The sequence below is a fragment of the Puma concolor genome, chromosome F2, assembly GCF_028749965.1.
Source record: "Puma concolor isolate L17-30 chromosome F2, mPumCon1.1.hap2, whole genome shotgun sequence".
Taxonomy (NCBI): Eukaryota; Metazoa; Chordata; class Mammalia; order Carnivora; family Felidae; genus Puma; species Puma concolor.
The window spans coordinates 55,840,148-55,860,031 of NC_141684.1; the positions used below are offsets into that span (position 1 = coordinate 55,840,148).

The 19,884-nt window shown below is 38.3% G+C and overlaps 1 protein-coding gene, 1 long non-coding RNA gene and 1 pseudogene across 6 annotated transcripts in view; all 3 read right to left on the reverse strand.

Annotated features, from left to right (window-relative positions):
• LOC147572031 (uncharacterized) overlaps positions 1-19,884 on the reverse strand; it is a 602,793-nt gene that overhangs the window by 206,818 nt on the left and 376,091 nt on the right. Inside the window, exon 6 of one of the 5 annotated variants that reach the window (XR_015246950.1) lies at positions 1,628-1,725. The exons of the other annotated variants lie outside the window; for them this stretch is intronic. The gene's annotated coding sequence lies outside the window, so the exon portion shown is untranslated. The remainder of the gene's footprint in view (positions 1-1,627; positions 1,726-19,884) is intronic. 5 annotated transcript variants of the gene reach the window in all.
• Positions 5,998-6,080, reverse strand: LOC112859809 (U4 spliceosomal RNA; annotated as a pseudogene).
• On the reverse strand, positions 14,650-17,040 carry LOC147572033 (uncharacterized). The gene is made up of 2 exons (XR_015247065.1): positions 16,106-17,040; positions 14,650-15,880 (listed from the first exon to the last, which is right to left on the reverse strand). It is a non-coding gene; the product is annotated as an uncharacterized LOC147572033 (long non-coding RNA).

Below are 19,884 nucleotides of genomic sequence, written 5' to 3' on the forward strand. Positions count from 1 at the left end.
ACACCCATCATTCAGTCAACGAGGTCACTCAATGAACACTGAGAGTCCACTCTGTCCCAGACCTAGGGCTAGGGACTGTGCTCCCGGATCTCACATTAGCGGGCACTCACTCATTCTCCTGAGAATCATTTTTCCTTCTGGTCAGATTAACATGTTTCTCTGGTTAGAAGAAGCCCTCCAAAGACAGTTCAGTCTATAAACAGGGAAGTGAATGCCTGTTTCCGCAGGGCATTTGGCTTACAAATAGTTTTGATAAAAAGAGATTGATAGTGTAATTACCCAGTTTTTATGCTCAGAGCACCTTGAAGAAGGAGTCTGAGATGATTTTGGAGATGAGAACTCCCCTTCCTTTTCATGAACTGGGTTAAGTACAGGAACACCACAAATGCTTATGTGCAAGAGGATATGGTACAAAGAACTCTTTCTGAAAACAGTCTTTGAGGTGGACGCCTGAACCATCCAACTCTGTGTCTCCGTGGAATGCACGGTGCTATGAATTGAACTGCGCCCCTCCAAATTCATGTGTTGACGTTCTAACCCCCAAACCTCACACTGTGACTTTAGTGGAAAACAGAATCATTGCAGATATAATCAGTTGTGATGAGGTCATAACAGTGGGCCCTAATCTAACATGACGGGTATCCTCCTTATAAGGGAGAAGTGTGGACACAGAGAAATATACGGAGGGACAATACCATATGAAGATGCAGGAAGAGATCTACAAGCCAAAAAAACAAAATGAAACAAAACAAATAAACAAAACCCAACAACCCAAGATTTCCGGCAAACCACAAGAAGGTAAGAGAAAAGCAAGGGACAGATTTCCCCCCACAATTTGCAGAAGGAACAAACTCTAGCAAAACTTGAGCTTGTACTTCTAGCCTCCAGAACTGTGAGACAATAAATTCTTGTTGTTTAGGCCACCCATTCTGTGGTGCTTTTTATTGCAGCCCCAGAAAAAAAAATATCCATCAATGGGGCAGAAAACATTGCACTGACATTTCTCTGAGAATTGTTATGTGCAAGAGGCTTAGGGCAAGTTGGGACACATTTAGGACATTTATTACCTTACTCCCAGGGGTGGAAGCTTACTATAAAAGAAACATCAACTTAAATGTACATCTAGAAAATAAAAAGATATAATACAGGTTTTCCTCTTAAAACATATTTTGACAAAATCTTTTTAAAAAGGTATTGAAAAAAACAGATTTATATGACTTTCCGGGAGAGAAAGACACAGAGGAAATATAGAGGAAATAAAAGATACAAAGAATGAGCAAGTGCTCTCAAATGCTGCAGTACATTCGGGAAAAGTATAGCTGCATAGAATGTTCAGTAGAGAAAGAGAATGGTATACCCACACGCACACACACACACACACACACACACACGCACACACACACACATTTTCTCATGTTATGATCTCTACAATTTTCTAGAAAATCAGAATCACGTTTAATTTGAAGTTGTGTTTATTTGTTTGTTTGTTTGTTAGTTTGTTTACCACTGTACAGATCAGGGATTCTCACAAATAGTTTGAAAAAACAACCTTAGGGATATGGGGGAGTTTGGGTGGATTGGAAGTTTACTTTTACAATCCCAGATTACAGAGCTGTGGATGACTTACTCTCCTGGTCACACTGATTCAATAACTTTCCAGCTCCTGGGGACTCTTCAGTCTCTTCCCCTCGTCCTTTCGCTTTCTTGAGTGGGCTACTAAATGAACTGAAAAAGAGAGATGAAATATGTTGCGTTTCTTTTAAGCTTTTCAGTTATTTTCATATTTGTAAGTAAAATATGAATAGGTCTTTTGCTTTTCCGCTATTTGCCATTTTCTTTGACTAGCCTGAGGCATCCCTTTGGTCTGAGGCGATGAGATGGGCACAAGAGTGGGAATAAATTGCCACAATGAGGTTGAAAAGCATTCAACACAGGTTTTGCAATATTTGACAATAGACTTGAAGGCTTTTTCATATAAGGAAAAGGTCTTCTCTTTCCTCTTAGCGCAGAGCTCCGTATCTTCTCACACTGATGTGTTAAGAATGAGTAACAGACATAAAAAAAAATATTGATTTCCTCAGAACTGCTGGGGGTTTAAAGTAAGGCCTGGGGCCAGGAATGTGGACAGGCCATGCTTGCTGGGGTCAGGCCTTCAGTTCCTCACCACCACAAGAGAACCAGGAGCTGACAGAAGCCGCCGGCTGTCTCCCAGATGAGCAGCAACCAGCGGAACAAAACATCACCATGGAAACCAAAGGAATCAGAGGACAACAGGAGGATGCAAGATTTCCTTTACTTATGAGGTCATGTGAGCCACAACCTCCACCAGGAGAAAGAGATGTAAATTCTGAGTGGCTGCATATTTTGTTTAAAAGCATTACATTATTGCATCAGGCTGTACTGCACTAATTAAAGGCGATCTTCTTCCTTTACTACCCAAGGTTCAGGGGCCTTTGAGGAAGATAAGATTGGTCTCAAGGAATGAAGGCAGATTCTCTTTGCACATCCATGTTACAGTGTGAGTATAGTTGCTATTCAGATTAATTTTATTAACTTTTGCTTGGTTTTCTGACTGATGTACAGGATAAGATGAATTAAGAAATCCACACTGATGACCAATGTGGAGGGGATCTGAACAGGAACATTCTGTGCCCTCCCACTGACCAGCTCTCTTCACTTCTTAAGGGAACTGAGAATCTATGGGTGGTTTTGCAATTAAGAGGGGCTGTGGGTCTCTGCAGAAATCTTTCTTCTCAGGTTTAATATAATTATGAGCACTAATATTTCAGCCCTGTTGGTTACTGGGTAGAGTGAAGACAATGAGGTTACTCAAAGAAACTTGGTGATAATGTAGGTAATATTGTTTCTCAAATAATAACCTAGGGAGAGTTTCTTTTTATTCTAACCTGTTATAGACTTGGTGCTTCTATAAAATACAATAAAAATGAGTCGCTGAGGTCCAGAGAATTTCAGCGTGCTCCTGAAGATCATGAGTATCGGTGGTGGCACTGGTGAATGGCAAAGCTGGAACATTAAGACGATCATCTCCTACTATCATTGGGCATGCACTTTTCATTTTCTCTATATTCATAGCTACTGCATCAAAGACACTTTGCTATGAATATCTCTTCTAACCTCAGGAAAACGGTGAGTGGTTGAGGGATATCGGTTAAACAATTGAAGTCAGGGCTTTGCCCTAGAAACTGTATAATCACTAATTTAAGTAATACAGTTCTGTCCACTCAGAGCTAATAATCAGAGCTAATGACCGGGGAGTAAACTTTGCATTTAGACCATGATACACTACACAAAACTTCTCAAACAAAGACAGCCAAATAAAACACTGAGTATCCTTGTTTTATAAATGACAGTGCTGCATTAGGAACGCTCATGAGTGTGGGTAACACGCCCCAAGAAGCATTGGGGGTGGAATAATAGGATTCCTAATTACATTACTTTCAAGTTTCTAAAAGGTAAAAACATTAATGCTTCTGTAATAAGGACTGAAGGTATAAAGAAAATGTTTAAAAGGAAATGTTAATGGAAATAAAAACAGGTGGTATGTAAATTCCTAACAATAATCTCTAATTTGATGTATAATTTTCTGGTGAACAGGAAAACACAACAGTTAGCAGAGAACATGCTGCACTTGGTAGCTTAACTGCATTTGGCTCCATTAGCCATTAAAAGAAAATATTTGCTTCTATTTTACCCTTACTTTTAACAAAGCCTTTTTTTTTTTTTTTTGCTATGCTTTGAATTAGTCTTAATAGGACATCTATTTCACACTGGATAACTCCAAACTGCTTATTTAGGTGTTTCTATGGTTCAGTAACTAAGCATGGATGAATATGTAATTAGCTCTTAAACTCTACCCTAATAGGCAATATACGATCGCTGTTCTATAGAACTTCATTTAACATGTCCCTAAGCATTTTTAGAATGTTAAATAGACAGTATTACCTGGTATTTGCTTCAATGCAGTGAATTTATTCCCCAGTAGACACATAATCTATACAAAAGTTTGAGAAGAACTATTCAGTGTAGTGATACAAATATAAAATCTGTCACAGGGACTAGAATACACAGAACATTTAGGAAATTGAGAGGAAGTAGCTATGTCCCTGGACAGTCCTTACAGAATTCAATTTCATTTGAAGGCACAAACTAAAGTACCAAAATATAAAATGTCTATTGTTTTAGAAGTAAAATAACAGACACATAAGTAGGTGTTGGGCAACATGACTGGAGGAAGATGAACAACCGAAATTCAGTTAGAAAATGTTTTATGGTTTATCAAAAATTCTATCTGGAAATGACAAGAATGTCCCTGAAATTGTTACAACAAGGAACATTCTTTTTCCTCCTCCTAAAAGTTGCCTTATGAGCTATGAGATGCTAAGAAGTCTTTCTGCAACATGTTATGATTACAAGAAAGATCAAGGGCAGGAGGGAGATATAAAAATAAAGTTGTTTTCTGAAATAGTAAGAAAATAACAAGAATGCTAAAAATTTTCCACTGAGTCCTCAATTGAATTTAGAAATAAAACAATGACTTTATGATTCTATTAATAAATATTTTATTGGGTTCAGGGAGAATTTTTCATGATTATTGCACACAGATCAGTAATTCCTGTAAACCTATAGACTCTGCTTTTGGCATCTTTGAATAAGATAAGTGGATTCAACAGCATTTTAAAAAAAATCTCTGCTGGGGCGCCTGGGTGGCGCAGTCGGTTAAGCGTCCGACTTCAGCCAGGTCACGATCTCGCGGTCTGTGAGTTCGAGCCCCGCGTCGGGCTCTGGGCTGATGGCTCAGAGTCTGGAGCCTGTTTCCGATTCTGTGTCTCCCTCTCTCTCTGCCCCTCCCCCGTTCATGCTCTGTCTCTCTCTGTCCCAAAAATAAATAAACGTTGAAAAAAAAATTAAAAAATAAAATAAAAAAATCTCTGCTTAGCCCTAGTTAATAGACTCAGGAATTACATAGAAAGTCAGTTGTCAATGAAAGATTACTTCAAAATGCATTCAGTTGGACATGTAAGTGAAAGAACTTAGAATAAATTTTTTAACATTTCTGTTTGACTCCAGGCATATTCCAAGTTAACTTATCTGTGTATAAAAGTCTGTTTTCATTTTATGTATATATAAAAATATATTTCTTTCTAAATCTGAGGAAAACCTTCAGTCACCTTATGTTTTTAGAATTTTACTTTGTGATTGTTTGGTTGACTATGTATCACCTGTTTTCTTGATTATTAAAGTGAAGCATGCTCTTGGCATGAAATGGGAAAAAATGAAAATGTGTATGCTGACTTCCTGTCTCACTCCTTGCTGGGGGTAGGTCCAAGAGTTTTGAGTGAAGGCAGAGGGGGTTGGAGGGATTTAATAACAAGAATTATTGGAGATGGCAAAGGCATAAAAGTTAATGAATATAAATAAAAATAATTAAGTTGGAATATTCAGAAGAAACTCCAAAGTTTTCTAGACTTTACTGAGAAATAAAACAAGGAAAGAAGGATAAAATATTCAGTGGCATCTTCACTCCAGAAGTAATTTCCAACTACAGTGGAACTGTGCATGCTCCAGTCTATTTCTCTCTCTGCTAATGACATATCAATTAATCTTCACAAAATGCAGCCAGTAATTAGAGGTGGAGCCACAACAGTCTAATCAGCTCCACCATAAAGGGATGCTCAGGAAAACACCTCTGGATACTGGTAACATATCGCTTCTCCTCTAAACTCTAAAATACAGCATTGTCTTGACTTCAGCAACAATATGAAGAAGAACCATGGTCAGGGTCAGAAGAACTGCCTTATATAGTTGGTATGGATGTTGAACATTCTTGGCACTTTCCATGAAGATCGCTTCTGTGCCTTTAATGACCTATGAGGTCTGCATCTTTTAGAGCAGAGGTTCAGCAGGGTAAATGAGCAGAAAAATCAATCAACAACTCCTCACTGGGAAGCAACATAAGCAACATTGTTAATGGGTATTACGTTTTGGTTCTTTTTTTCTATTAGCAATAATCACGCCTCAGATAAACCTCATTGGCTATGATTCTGCCACTGCACAAAGCTTGGTTCTTCTTTTCTGTGCAATTTAAAAATTATGTCGCTGAGATTATACTGTATCGTGTAATTCTGTTTATTACTTTTCTGCATATATATGCATACATATATATTTATGCATGTATATATTTTTCATATCATTAATCATTCTTCACAAAAATGATTTTAATGGTTGCATTTTGCTTGCTAAGATTTTTTCCAGGTTAATGCATTTTTTAAATTTCTAAATATTCTATTTCTTTGTGTCATCTTCAACTTCTTTCATAAGTGTTTTATAATTTTCAGAGTACAAATCTTTTACCTCTTTGGTTAGGTTTATTCCTTGGTATCTTATACGTTTTGGTGCAATTGTAAGTGGGATCAATTCTTTGATATATTTTTATGCTGCTTCACTATTGGTGTACAGAAATGCGACAGATTTCTGTATTGATTTTGTATTCTGCAACTTTACTGAATTTGTGTATCAATTCTAGCAATTTTTTGGTGGAGTCTTTTGGGTTTTCTATATAAAGTATCATGTCATCTGCAAATAGTGAAAGTTTGACTTCTTCCTTGTCAATTTGTTTTGTTTTTTTTTTTTTTAATTTTTTTTTTCAACGTTTATTTATTTTATTTTTGGGACAGAGAGAGGCAGAGCATGAACGGGGGAGGGGCAGAGAGAGAGGGAGACACAGAATCGGAAACAGGCTCCAGGCTCTGAGCCATCAGCCCAGAGCCCGACGCGGGGCTCGAACTCCCGGACCGGAGATCGTGACCTGGCTGAAGTCGGCCGCTTAACCGACTGCGCCACCCAGGCGCCCCTCTTCCTTGTCAATTTGGATGTGTTTTATGTTTTTTTGTTGTCTGATTGCCGAATTCCATACTGTCAATATTCTTAGCTTCCCTAACTATTGTCCTCTTAGTAGCAATGAAGACCATTTCCTTGTTCTACTATTACAACAATGTGGCAGTGAAAACTCTTACATGTTTTTATATATGTCTTCTATATTCTTCTATATATGTCTATCTGTCCACGATAGGTATTTCAACATATGATTATCAGGGTAAAGAGTGCACTTTTCTGGGGTAGGTACTGCCTGGTTCATGATCAAGAAGTCATTCCAAAAAGAAATGTCTGCTTCCTTTATCCTCATTGTCTTTCTCTTCCAAGTTTCTCTTTTACCAACATACATCCTTCTCTCAAAATCCCTCAGTTTGGTATCTCTTCCTGCTTCCTTGGAAACTCCATTCCTCTCCACATGAATTAAAGATTCATCCTCTTGGTCCATTTCAGTACTGTGGACACTACAGGGGCACCGTAAGAGGAGCACCTCAAGAAGGTCTCCTCAGTGGGCGTTTGGGTGTCTCAGACAGTCAAGCGTCCAACTCTTGATTTCAGCTCAGGTCGTAACCTTGCAGTTTGTAGGATTGAGCCCTACCTTGGGTTCTGCACTGATGGCTTGGAGCCTGCTGGGGGTTTTCTCTCTCTTTCTCTCTCTGCCCACCCCTGCTCACTCACTCACATTCTCTTTCTCTTTTTCAAAATAAATATATAAATTTAAAAAAAAAAAAGGTCTCTTAGGCTTGATCACTAGCTCTGCACAATGCTGTGGGCTTTCTAGAAGATCTGAAGGTTTGGTTCTAACTCAAACTGGAATTCCTTTCAAAATAGCCATGGCTAACTTTCTTACCAAATCTCCAGGATGTTGGTATATTTCACCAAGACTGTATCATGTTTGCTCAAAAATGGTACACTCTGCCTTTGTATTAGGGAGGGAAGATTCTATCAGTATGACCTTGTCTTTGATCCTTTTAGAAAAATAAATCCCATCATAATTATACTAAACCCAATCTCAGTTTGTAACACAGGAGAAACTACACTGGGTAAGCATGATGCTACCCTGTAGGAATTATACCAACTCTGATGGTATTCTTTTGCTCCGAATGTGAAGGGGCTTGGCAGATTGCATATTAATCACACCATACATGCACATTCACACTTAACTCTCACAAGATGCCAAGTGGTTGCTATCATCGTTCCCTTCTAGTAGATAAGGGTATGTACTCAATCTTAAGTGGTTACATAATTTAAGATCACAAAAGTAATTCAAAGCAGCAGGACTTTGTCTAACTTTTGAGGACCATGACATTAGTCCCTAGGCAATCACCACCACCACCAGCACCATCATCATCAGTATCATCATATAACATTTAAATAGTTTTCACTATGTGTTAGTCTCAGTCTAAATCCTTCACCAAATTGGTGACCCAATGGAATAGGCGATCTTATTACCGTCTTTTGACACAACTCTTTGAGGTAGGCAGTATAATTGTTACTATTTTATACGTGAAAAAAACTGGAAACAGAGAGGTCATAAAATTGGACAAATGTCGTACAGCTCAAATATCATAGAGCCAGCTTGACTAACCTTTGCCTTTACTAATTTGGAGTTTATGATCTAGATATGACTATCACAGATAACAATGAAGAGAAAACAGTTCCTTGTGATACAGTATACCAATACTGAAAAATTCTTTAAATAAGCATTGTTTTACCTGACTTATGAGGTTGCTGTAAAATTTTATAATAATGTTTGCAATTTTTTTCATCATAAAAGTAGTACATGTTCATTAGCAAATCATATGTTTCCTAACAAAGTAGGGAATAAACTCGCTTCTATTATCATACCAGGACCTCTTGTTTAGCATGCTGCTGTATTTTCCAGGTTTTAAAAATACAAGTATATAAACAAAATTGGGGTCATTACTAATTTTTCCATTTTGAGTCCTTATATCTCAACAGTATGCTTTCTATGCTATTTGAATATTTACTTATTTATTTACTTTTATTTTTTTTGTTTTTTTTTAATTAAAAAATATTTTGAGAGAGACAGAGAGAGGGAGACAGAATGAGAGCTGAGAAGGAGCAGAGAGAGAGGGAGAGAGAGAATCCCAAGCTCCACACTGTCAGCACAGAGCCCCATGTGGGGCTTGATCCCACGAACCATGAGATCAGCACTTGGGCTGAAATCAAGAGTCAGACACTTAGCCAACTGAGCTACCCAAGTACCCCTATTTACTTTTATTTTTGAAAGAGAGAGTGTGAGTGTGGTAGAGGGGCAGAGAGAGATAAAAAGGGAATCTTAAGCAGGCTTCACCCTCAGTGCAGAGCCCAGTGCAGGGCTTGATCCCACGACTCTGGGATCATGACCTGAGCAGAAATCAAGAGTTGAAGCTCAACCTACTGAGCCACGCAGGTGTCCCAATATTATTTGAATACTTATAAAGTTAGTTCTAGGAACCGTGGACTTTGGGAAGTGAGGGGACTTCCCTCTAGTTATATGTGTCAATATCAAGGGAAAACAAATGGCTTCTTATACGGATTTTCTCCCAGTTTGGGACATATATTTACATGGGTATTTTTTCCTCTCAAGTCGTGGATTCTAACTGCCATTTAGTACTTGCACATAATTTTGTCTAGTGCTTTCTTCGTGTCAATTCTTGAGCACCCACTGAAAAATTACCAGGGTTCCCTGAGGGTATTTTGTTCTGCATCATCTCTGCTGGTGATCATTAACCAAAATGTGTGAATTGGTTTCAAAACACCATTTTTATTTATTTATTTATTTTTTTTTTTAAATTTTTTTTTCAACGTTTATTTATTTTTGGGACAGAGAGAGACAGAGCATGAACGGGGGAGGGGCAGAGAGAGGGAGACACAGAAGCGGAAACAGGCTCCAGGCTCTGAGCCATCAGCCCAGAGCCTGACGCGGGTCTCGAACTCATGGACCGTGAGATCGTGACCTGGCTGAAGTCGGACGCTTAACCGACTGCGCCACCCAGGCGCCCCTCAAAACACCATTTTTAAAAGCTTTTTTCAGTCTATTGAGCTCACAGGGAGTTAATCAAAGCAACTCCAGCCAGAGCTGGTGATTACCATTTGTCCTTCCACAACCCTTGCTTTGGCCCTAAAGTGGACCACATCCTTATCATCCTTGGCTAGTAAATGTAAACCAAATGATGTGTTTCACCACCTGAAATGAACTGAATCTTAATCAGAAAGTGAAGTGATAGGATCACCATGTTTTTTCCTGAACTGAAATAAAATTCACATGTAACATATAAGCTTTCTATCTACATTTTACTTCAGAAACTCTCTATGAATCCTGTATAAAACGTATTAATATTCTATGTGTTTTACTAATAGATGCTAACACTTTTAGAGTGCTTATAATATACTCGAAATGCCCTAAACACTGCACATGTGTTATTTTATGTAAGCTCATAACACATTCATGAGATGTTATGGGCTGAGTGTGTTCCTCCAAAATTCATATGTTGAAGCCCTAACCCCCAATTTGATGGTATCCCAATTTGATGGGACTTTAGGTGGTATTAGGTTTAGATGAAATGATGAGGGGGCAGTCCTCATGGTAGGGTTAGTGCCCTTAGATAAAGAGGTCAGAAAGATTGCTTCCAATCTTCTGTCTGTCTCTTTGCCATTTAAAGCCACAGCCAGAAGATGACTGTAAGCCAGAGAGAGAACCCTCACCTTGAATATGACCATGCTGACAGTCTGATCTTGGATTTCCCAGCCTTGAGACTGTTTGAAATTAATCTTTCTTATTTAAGGCACTCAGTCTGTGGTTATTTTGTTATAGTGAACCAAGCAGACTAAGACACAAGTATGTATTGTATGATTACAGATGAAACAGAAGCTTGGGGAGGTAAAGTAACTCACAAAGTCATTTTTCTAGAGAGCTGGAATAAACCATGACCACTAAATCTAGTGTCCAACACCTAATCACCATGCGATATTGCCTCCTCCCTCCCAGAGAGCCAAGCATGGAAAGAAAACCAGCCTTTCTGTGAAATATTGACAGAAATTCACAGAATTTCTTGATGTTGTTAATACACGCAAGCCAACCTAGTCCTGGAATTCAGGCGACCCATTTTATTGATGTTGTACTGAGCCCAGCATCACAAATGATCACAATAACTTCCAGGATGGTAATAGTTAACAAGTTTTATCCATATTATCCATTTTACTACAATTTATTCTTTTGATAATTATCATATTTCATTTTAAAGTAATGCTTTTTTTTCATAGAAACCAAATGAATGACTTCAGCCTTTCATTCACTCAGTGCCAAATACACTAGGATGGAAGCAACGGATTTTTGTCTCTAGATACTCATTCTTTCTCATTCATTTATTATACACACTCTTATTTAGTGCCTCCATGTCAGGCACTCTTCAAAGCATTGGGAAACAATGATGAGCAAAACAGATAAAGGTACCTGTCTTCACAGAATGTATATTCTGGTGAGGAAAGGGAGACTGATAATAAACAAATAATCAAGTAAATCAATACTTAAGATAATTTCTTGCAGTAGGAACTGTTATGGAAAAAGTAAAACAGAGACAAATGAATGAGGGGCTTCAGTCAGAGAACATTTCTTAGGGATGCCAACCCTTGCACTGATGCTTGAATTATGAGTGAGAAATTATAAGGAAAAGCATTCCAGGCAAAAAGAACAGAGAATGCAAAGTCCTAGAGTCAGAATGAACTTCCATATTCCAGGGAATAAGGGGAGATTTGTTTTTAGAGCCAATGTCCCATTTTCTTTAGGATCAATTTGATTTATTTCAGACCCTAGACATAAACCAGTTGGCATGGCTGTATTAAATAACCTAGTGAACTCTGACCCACGTTGCTTAGGCATTAAGGTTGTCAAGTACCCATTTGGGTTTTGTTTATGTCTTCCTTCCTGTTGAATGTTGTCCTATTTGAAATCTTTCCAGCATTTACTCTAAAAAGGAAGCATAGGTCATTTAAATGAGAGAGCAAGCAGACAGGAGATGCTGTAAATCAGAGCATTACTGGTCATGATTGGATTTTGAACATATTCCAAGAATACTTTTTGCATTCCTCTCCAACCTCTTTTGATCTGATTGATTTATGCTAGAAATTATGATCTCATGTTACAGTCTTCTCTTGGTTTGCTGCTGGGATACTGGTGCTTTACAATGGTGGTGATAATGAACATAGTGAAATCATTAAATTCCTACAGCCATTAGCAGAAGAATTTGGGGTGGGGGACTTTATTTTTCTATGCAAGAAGTTCCATTTGAGTCACTAATTCGAGTAATGGAAACCCACATGCCACTAATGACTCAGACCACTTCACTAGGGCGTGCCTTAGTATACATGTTGGGCAAGGCCATCAAGGCAGATGACAACACATTTGTTGAGCAGAAGAAAAATTTACAGTTAAGGGTCTTAAGATAAAAAGCATGTGTGTGGAAGAAATATCTCTTTCCTTTACCAGAAATTCCCTTCTTTATCAATATTTTGTCTAATTAATAGCCTAAAAATATAAACAGAATCATATAAGCTGGTTTCTAAAGTCTAATTTCAGAAATAAGAAAGAAAATATACAGGGAAAGCGATATATATCGTTATACTACTATGTATCATGATGCCAAAATAATAATTTTCTGACGACAAAGGTGAGTCTTAATTTAGTAGGATCATCAGATGACCAGGCCATGAGAAAACCTTGAAAATTGTATCATTTTTTAAAGGAAAATTATTTGTCAAATAATTTTGAATATTTAATGATATATTGAGAGGTATTTATTTTCAAAAGGTTGTAGGCCATGTTAGCTATTGTGATTTGCTTTTTTTCTATTCCAAAAGAAGTCCTATAGTCACCTGTTATTAGCTAATATCACAGGAATGTTAATGAGAACACCTTATTTAGGGGAGACAAATATGTTTCCTCAGAGGCTTTGAAAAAAAAGCTTAATGCTACATTTACCCATTAAATTAAATTCTGCCACATAGGCAGTTTTTAATAAAAGTTTTAATTTTGTTTCCCAGTAAATCTAGCTCTGCACAGACATTTACCATTTAAAAATGAACTTGCAAGTAGCTGCTGCAGTGTATCTGTCAGAGGCAGAAGAGGTGTCTAATCATAAAAGTCTGCAGTGATAAATAAAGAACAATTATCTCATGGCATTTGGTGATTTGGAAACCCATAGATTTAGACATAAATGGGGACTCACATGTCTCTCTCATGCTTATCTTTATGGGAAGACAGGGCATAGCAAGTGGGGATTTATGGTCCTCAGATAAGCATGAAGACAGTTCTACAGATTCTATTCTTCTTGCCCTGTTGGCACATATTCTCAACGTGCCCTGTTGGTGCATATTCTCAGGATACCACCTGAAATGCCTGGAATTCCAACATAATTCATTTCACAGGTGTTTGTTGGCATTTCAGAAAGCCAGGACCACTCATCACATTGCCTTACTGAAGAACCAGGATGGGCTGATCTTCACAAACATCAGAACCATCATTTTTTTAAAACAGAATTTATGTGAAACATAAAAGCAATGGTGCTTATACTAGAGTTCCTGATAGCGATATACTTTGAATCTTGATTGGAAGGAAAACATGGAAGATCTTCCTTTATGTGGTAAATTTGAGAAAAAAAATCATTCTGTTCAATAATTACCCAGAAGCCAGTAATACCTAGAATGAAAAAGAATCTATTTTTTGCTCTTTCCAAGTATGATTAATATTCAAAAAATGTCAACTATACATGCACATAATCAGATAAGACAAATACTGAGAGAATTACACTGGAAATTATTTTGTATTATCTGAAAGATGAGAAAAATTTTAAATTCTAAGCATAACCAGAACAATTATTTGATAGTTATATGTAAATCTATTAATGAATTATGTAAATATGAGATAATATATTACTGAATCTTAGCAAGTCATTTTTATTCAGAACACTTTTGAAGCTTTTGTACATAATGAAGTGTGTGGAGAATATTTCAGCTTAGTTAATAGCTATCTTTAAAAAAGACATATTAAACATTTTTTAAGTCATAGGCTGGGAAAGGTTTGCAAAGTGAATTCAAATAATTAGAATTACTTAAATCCATCTAGGATTTTTATTTTATTATTTTTTTTTAATTTTTTTTCAACGTTTTTATTTATTTTTGGGACAGAGAGAGACAGAGCACGAACGGGGGAGGGGCAGAGAGAGAGGGAGACACAGAATCGGAAACAGGCTCCAGGCTCCGAGCCATCAGCCCAGAGCCCGACGCGGGACTCGAACTCACGGACCGCGAGATCGTGACCTGGCTGAAGTTGGACGCTTAACCGACTGCGCCACCCAGGCGTCCCTCCATCTAGGATTTTTAAATCATTTAGAAGTTTACTAAACAATTATAAGGATAAGAAAATGGGATTCAAAAATCAGAATCTGGTTGAGTGTGATTTTTAAACCTGGCTAAATAAGAAAGATGATTTATTAGAAGCTTAATTTATACTTTGGAGGCCTAAAAAGGGAATATTTTAGATTTGTTAAGTCAAGATTTGTTCTAGATACACCAAGTTCACAATGCCTGCAATTCCAGAAACACTGATGGCTTGTATCATCACTTAGACTTCTCAGACAAAGCATTGCAAGAAATAGAAATGAGCAAAACAGCATTACATCAAATTTTGTTGCTTTACTGAACTGGCTGCATAAGGGACCCTCGTTACATACTATTGAAAATATTTTTAGTCAAAACTGTGATTGTAAGTATTATTTATTGCTTTCGCAGGTTGAAATTTAACGTATCTATTCATTCATTCAGTAATTCAATGAGTAGAATGCCCACCAAGTATCACACCCATTCAAGGCACTGGCCATTTAGAAGTGAACAAAAAAGGAAGAAACAGTCCCTACTGTGAATAAAATTATCAATTAAGTACAAAATCATAAATATAAAAATAGATGTGTCACACTGGCTAAAATCAATTTTTTAAATAAACATCAGCTGTGTTAATGGCCAAAAGTCTTCAGGAAATGACATCTGCTCTGAGAGGGATAACATATCGGTATATTTTTAGGTGTAGCATAGCTGACCTGCAATATTTTGGGACTCTCACTTCTTAGGGAAAATAAATTCCTAAACTGAAAATCTGACTCAAAATATCTCACTTATATTTCACTTGAGTGAAAAAAAACTACACGTAGATGAACAGGTAGGTAAATTGATAAACAACAGAGAAAAAACAGACACAATGTTCTATATCCAGGTTCCTCTAATATTTTCCAGGAGCAGTTCAATTAGTCCATCGTTAATAATCAGGAAGGATATTTAAGTATGATACGTACCAAACTAACATCACTTTTGGCACAACTGCTTTGGCAACCATGTAGAGGAAGTAAATAACTCTACCCAGCAAGTTAAATCACTTAGTTATACAGAGGTTCATTTCAAAGCTAGTGATCCTCATGGTTTCTAAGGATGCATTCATATGCACACCTTATAGGAACTATAATACAGGTAGGTGTTTGATAACTCTTGTACTCAAAAGCTTCTGCTTCTTTAATATACTGACATGAAAACCTTGGAGTTTCTAACAAATACTTTGTGACCATTAAAGTAGATTCATTGCTACCTCTGAGCAAAGTACCATCGTAGGTTTTAGATGTCCTTGTGGGGCCACTTTTTATTCTGAGATAATACTGGTAGCAACAGCAATGGCCAATATTTATTATTTTGAGATAGCAATAATGCTAATGGTAATAACAGTAATGATAGTAGTAGTTGACTTACTCCATGCTAGGCACTGTGCTGAGTGCTTACATACATTATCTCACTTGATCATCTAAACAACTTAAAACTTCTAATAGTGGAAAGTGAAATGCAAGGAAGGAGTGTTATGAAGACAGTAAGGGGGTGATGTTCTGGATTTGGCTCAAATTTAACCAATTCCGAAGTCTGTATCTATAATTCCAGTTCGAAATAAAACCTCAACACTTTTTTTCAACGTTTTTATTTATTTTTGGGACAGAGAGAGACAGAGCATGAACAGGGGAGGGGCAGAGAGAGAGGGAGACACAGAATCGGAAACAGTCTCCAGGCTCCGAGCCATCAGCCCAGAGCCTGACGCGGGGCTCGAACTCACGGACCGCGAGATCGTGACCTGGCTGAAGCCGGACGCTTAACCGACTGCGCCACCCAGGCGCCCCAAAACCTCAACACTTTTAACTACACTTGGAAAATTTAAGGGTATACCAATCCTGTTTTACCATGACCTAGATAATGTCGATATTTAGGTTCCTGCCAGCAATCTTTATTTTGAGGAGTTTTCCCTAGAGCTCCTCCCGAAGTTCAGCTGGATCAGTGGGTATTTATAAAGGATCACCTAAGAATAGTAGTCATGTAATTTTAGGATTATTCAAGCTTCATTTCAGCATGCAGTGAGAAATATAGAAAGCTACATGATTTGGCTATTAAGTTGGCTTTACAGAACCAAAAATTCATCTTATCTCTTTTAACGTTAGCCACCAAGTTCCTTTAAACTTTTGAGGATTATACACATGCATGAAATTATTTTAATCGAACAAGAAGAATAAATGAGGTAGATAAGATGAAGGAAAAAGATGATAGTAAAACTAAGAATACAATTATGCTGCAGCCAAACATACACGTAATCCTGCGATATGTCTGTGAAGTTGACTGAAAACTTCCTTTAAGGCCAGCGAAAGGAAGGTAATATAGTTGCTTATAAGATTTAGAGTCTACAAAAGATGAAAAACTAAGCAGTATTCAAGAAGACCACAGTGTTTTCAGATTCTGAATTACGAGAGAAATTTCTCTCCTGGGATCTAATAAAGACAAACTGTTCTTCGTAGCACCTGACACTAGACTATGAATTTGACGGAGTTGTTTTTTCCATTGCCCTGTATCACTGAGCCAAACCAGTGCCGTTTAAATGTGGATTTCTCTGGTAATCAATGGAATGCATCATATAAAAATTATTCCAGAAATAACATTTCTCCTGGACTGGCTTCGGATAAGGTTTGGATCGCAAGAGTTTAAGGTTGCAGTCTTTGGCAAGAATCTGTAACGCCGGCATTTTACAAACCGATTGAGAGAAATTTCGTTTGCTTTGATATAAGATAAAGATTTATTTTTTTAATGAAAAAAACAAAACATGATCCTAACCATGTTTATTTAAGATGTTTGTTTAAATAGATGGCTATCCAACCTTTTGGTGGAACTAGGTCAAGAGCAGTGAAGGAACAGAAAGGGCTATAGAAAGTGCGAGGAGGACCGAGCACTGGATGTGGTATGTAAGTCATGAACCACAGGCATCTATCCCCCGAACCAAGAGCACACTTTACACACTGTATGTTAGCCAATTTGACAATCAATTATATTAAAATAAAGTGTGAGGAGGACCAGGACTGAAAACCTGGATGAATATCAGTAATAGGAGACTTTGGACAAGTTCATATACTTCTGTGCACATGTTTCCTTCCTGAAAATTGGAGGTAGTGGTAATTATTTCGTATGGTTCTCATGAAGAGCGAGGGGATATGGTAGGGATCGAAACATGTATACTAGTACAGTAGTCTTCTTCAGAGCATATTTTTTAAATTAGAATTCGTCCTTGCCACTCATACTTCACTACCATGCCTTTGGTGTTATTGTATCTGTTAAATCAAATCAAACTTAGATGTATGCTAACACAAATAAATAACCATTTATATACACATCCACATCAATGCCATGCTTAAGGCTATGCACGTTGGAAGGCAGAGTCATTATCCAGTGGGCTTGATTAGCGGAAGCAGATGTGCTAACTCATGTGTGTGTGTAGATAGGTAGATAGAGATGATGAAATTATCCTAATACTCTTAGATAAGAGAAACAGGGGTGGGGGAAGTACCCGTATGTGTTTGGATGACTCTGGGTGCCTAGCTGCTAGTGGATCACGCCCTGGATGGAGCCTGGTCATACCCCTTGCCTCTCGGACAAACTCTACAACTGGTACACCTGCACGTTAAACATGGTGCTAACACGCTAGATGAGAAGTGACTGAAGGAGATGCCTGGGTAGATGGTGCTGTCCTGGTTGTGGACTGCTGCTTAACAAGGAGGGATAGATAGTTAAGGGCGATGCTCGGAACTGGCACCGCACGATTCCCACAGTACTCTCTACTGGTTAAAAGTGAAGCTAGAAAGAGTTTGCAAAGAGGAGAATAGCTGCGCTGACGAAGCTGAGCACAAGAGAATTTGAATTGAAGACGGATTTCGGCATCAAAGGTGAAGGTTAAAAGGCAGTGTTCATTTTGAAATCCGTAATTTGCTTCTTCCGGCAGTCAGTCACCCTATTGACGAGCTTGTGCTCCAGGGCAAGTGACTAGAAAGAGCTGTCACGCGTTGGCTGGTGGCCATCTCTGCTGACTATACTGTGAAGGGAAAAAAAATACCTTCCTCCCACTGTGCCTAGTCATGGTGGGCTGACCTCTGATGAGTGAGCCCTGGAGCCAGCAGGACTGGAAGCCTGATTGGAAGCACGTCTGTGATAACGACAGAAGAAAAGAGCCAAATCGCTAAATCATGACAACCTTGTTTTCCTTTTCTATTGCTTCTGTAATAAATTATTATAAAGTTAGTGGTATGGACTGCACAAATTTATTATCGTACAGTTTTGTAGGTCAGAAATTAAAGTTCTCACTCCGTGAAAATCAAAGTGTGGGTAGGGTTGAACTTCCTTCTGGAGAAAAATCTATTTCCTTGTTTTTTCTAGCTTCTGGAAGCGCCTGCACATTTGGGCTCATGGCCTCCTTCCTCTGTATTTAAAGCCAGAGGGGCACCTGGGTGGCTCAGTCGGTTAAGCGGCCGTTAAGCAGTAACTTCGGCTCAGATCATGATCTCACAGTTTGTGAGTTCAAGCCCCGCATTGGGCTCTGTGCTGACAGCTCAGAGCCCCAAGTCTGCTTCAGATTCTATGTCTCCCTCTCTCTCGGTTCCTCCCCTGCCCATGTTCTGTCCTCTCTCTCTCTCTCTCTCTCTCTCTCTCTCTCTCTCAAATAAACATTAAAAAAAATGTTAAACCCAGAAACATTGCGTCTTTTGGATCCTTCTTCCTTTTTCACATCTCCATTTGACTCTGATCTCAGCTGGGAAAGACTCTCTGCTTTGAAGGACTCATATGATTAGGTTGGGTCCACGTTAATAATGTGCCCATCTCAAGGTCCTTAACCTTAACTACATTTATTAGGGTCCTCTTTTCTTTGTAAGGTAATCTCTTCATGGGTCCCAGAGATTAGGATTTAGACATTTTGGGGAACTCTTCTGCCTACCACAAACCCATCAGAAATGAAGAAACTTTATCTTAGATTCCTTTCCTCCTGTTCCTCCACTCCATCTCCCATTCTTGCCTGGATTTGGGGGGTGCTAAGTTCTACCCTTTCCAGTGGCCACAGCAGTAGCAAATTTTCTGTATGGCTAATGTGGTGGCCAGTGGTTGCTAGCAATGCCATTAAGGCAAATGTGAAGGGGAGCTCATACGTCCCTGGTGGCTTGAAAAGATGACTAGAACTGATTGTCAGGGACGTGTGAGCACTCTGAAGAACTGGGAGCTAGTTGAAAAGAGTCTGGGACAGAAACTGCACTTTCTGGCATGAGCCTTTGGAGAGTCAGAAACAAAATAATTGGGGGGATTAAATATGAACTAATTTTCTTCCCTTAAAAGCTGGTGAAAGCTGGGGCATACCAGTTAGAGTTGAATGAATACATATATTGTTTCTCACGGTCACTGCTGTTTGTGCTACACTCAAAAGCCTGATTTGCTACTTATAATAATAAATACTGGAGTGACATGGAAACACACAAACACAGAGGTATAGAGAAAGCCATTTTTAAAATGAAACCTCTATAGATATGCAAGATTTAACTTCCTTGCTCATTCCCCAGGCAGGAGCCTGCAATAGTCTATTAATAGCATCCCCTGACATATCAC